The sequence below is a fragment of the Dromiciops gliroides genome, chromosome 4 (assembly GCF_019393635.1).
Source record: "Dromiciops gliroides isolate mDroGli1 chromosome 4, mDroGli1.pri, whole genome shotgun sequence".
NCBI classification, from domain to species: Eukaryota; Metazoa; Chordata; class Mammalia; order Microbiotheria; family Microbiotheriidae; genus Dromiciops; species Dromiciops gliroides.
In genome coordinates this window covers 263,784,429-263,787,233 of record NC_057864.1, presented here as the reverse complement: position 1 = coordinate 263,787,233, position 2,805 = coordinate 263,784,429, and positions in this window count along the sequence as shown.

Genomic DNA, 2,805 nt, shown 5'->3' with positions numbered 1-2,805 from the left:
TCCTTCCTTTGATTCTTCTAGATACCTGACAAAAGAAAATCATCCATGCCCTGAAAGTCTTGGTGGTGCCCTGTTCACTTGAGTCCAAGGTTCTAATCCTCATTGTCTTCTCAGAACAAATATTGACATTTCTTTACCTTAATTTCATTTCCCTTGCCATAGTTACCATCAAATGTATCTAATACCAGACTAATGCATCCCCAATTCTGTTTGTTGGTTGTGGCTATAAAGTGAAGAAATGGCTACATCATATGAACATAGATTTGTTGTTGTTCACTCTTGGTTCTTCTTTTGGGGGGCAGTGAGGGTTAAGTGACTTGCCCAGGGTCACAAAGCTAGTAAGTGTCAAGTATCTGAGCCTGAATTTGAACTCAGGTCCTCCCGAATCTAGGACTGGTGCTTTATCCACTGCATCACCTAGCTGCCTCCCCCACCCTTGGTTCTTGAAGAGGACCAATGACATCAGCAGGGTGCAAGTGAATTGGATTGAAGCGAGGCAGAGCTGTACAAAGTCATCAGCTTCACTCTTTCCTCCAAAGTCACTGGGGTCAAGTGGCAAGACATAGGCCAAGACCAGTTGGTGATAGCCCTGGATGCAGGGGGTGAACTTGGCCTTTTTAAGCTAAGTCATACTGTCTGAGGAAATGCCCATTCAGTGACTAAAGGTTAGGTAAGAACTCAGGCTAAAGATGACCTAGTTTGCCTTCACAAACGAATCAATCTGGGAGAGGAGGAACATAGACTTAGCACTGGAAAGGACCTTAGAGAGAAGGTACTTTGCTGAGAAGAATTATCTTTTTCAATTTAAAAGGACCACAAGTTGTTTGTTTTTTGTGGGGGGAGGGTAATGACATCTAATTAACAATAATAACAACAGCAGAAGTTTCATCTTAGCTTGTTTCTTTGGCCTTTGAATTTGATTCAATTTATTTAAAGTTCCTAACATAGATGGGTGGTGGCAGGGACTCTTTTGTGCAGGGATCTGTAATTCTTTGTACTCTTTGATGTTGGACTATCCTAGCTTGTTCATTTTTGGGGGGCCACAGGGTAATGCATGCCTTTAAAAAAACCTGCCTCTGCAAGTAGAGCTGACAGAGTAAGCATAGTGTTTCTCCTTTTTTGCCCCCAATTTGAAGCTGAATGCTGTTTTCTTGGTGTATAATACTAGTGCTGTCACTCATTTCCACTGCACAAATTAATGAGGTTTAAGCCATGGCCACACCCTCTGGTTCTTTAGCAAATGGGTACAGCATTTCTTTTTTCTTTTCTTTTCTTTTCTTTTTTTTTTTGAGTAAGTAAATAGAATGGAATAAAATACTCTAAGAAAGACAGAGAAGTAACATTTAAGTTTTAAAAATACCTACTCTAAAGTTAAACAACCTCCTCTAGGGAAAAGAAAATATATGAAAAGGAAAAAATTTGTGTTTTTATGTCTTTGTAGTATATTAATTTGAAGGATGGGAGAAAGAATTATAGGGAAGGCAGTGGTGCTATGGAATGGGTCCTGGGTTTCCAGTCAGAAGAGCTGGGTTCCAATCCTGGTTCTGACATTGACTGCCAATGTGACCTTGGAAAAGTCATTTAACACTGGGCCTCAGTTTCCTCAACTATAAAAAGGAGAGAGTGGGACTTGAAGACTCTAAAGGTACCTTTCAGCTCAAAAGCAATGATCTGATGATATGAATGCTTGCTTTAGAAACAGAAAATTGGGGTAGGAGTTCAAACCTTGTCCTACTGATTCCCTGTGTCATTTTGATCATGCCATAATTATCCTTGGGCAATGTTTTATTTAGGGGCAGGTAAGTGGTGCAGTGGACAGAGTGCTTGGCCTGGAATCAAGAAAACTCTGATTCGTGAGTACAAATCTGTCCTCAGATACTTGCTAGTTGTGTGACCTTGGGCAAGTCACTTAACCCCTGTCTGCCTCAGTTTCTCAATTGTAAAAAATGAGCTGGAGAAGGAAATAGCAAACCACTCTAGTATCCTTGCCAAGAAAACCCCAAATGGGGTTACAAAGAGTCAAGTACTACTGAAAATGACTGAACAATAACAACAACAAAGTGTCATGTTTGTAAAGTAGGGAAGAAGAAAGATGTCTACTCTTGAGGAATTCTTGGGATTTAGAATTCCTGTGAGGAACTGTAGTGGTCATCCAGTCCAAACTCCTTATTTAACCAATGATGAAACAGGCCCCTGAGTGACCCAATGTCTTGAGAAGAATAAGTAGCAGTTAGGATTTTAAGCCAAGTTCCAGTCTCCAATTGTCCTGATATATATCTTGTCACTGGAGCCAGATGGCTCTGGAGGAGAGAATGAGGCTGGTGACTTTGCACAACCCTGCCTCACTTAAATCCAATTCACTTGCAAGTCAAAACATCACCCTTCTGATGTCATTGGTTCTCTTCCAGAATGAAGGAGAAACAACAACAAACAATCCAGTGGGGGAGGGGGAGAGGGGAAGGGCAGCTATGTGGTACAGTAAATAGAGCATCAAGCTCGGAGTCAGTGAGTCCAAATCTGTCCTCTGACACTTACTAGCTTTGTGATCCTGGGCAAGTCACTTAACCCTTATATGCCTCAGTTCCTTATCTGTAAATGGAAACACACTAGACAAGGAAATGGCAAACCACTCCCATGTCTTTGCCAAGAAAACCGCATGGACAAAAGTCCATACAGTCCCATAGAGTTGGACATGACGGTTAGACTGAACAACATAGAAAGAACACTAGCTTCAGAGCCAGAGGACCTGATTCACATCCTGTCTCTGTTACTTCCTACCTGTGTCACCCTGGATAAGTCACTTAA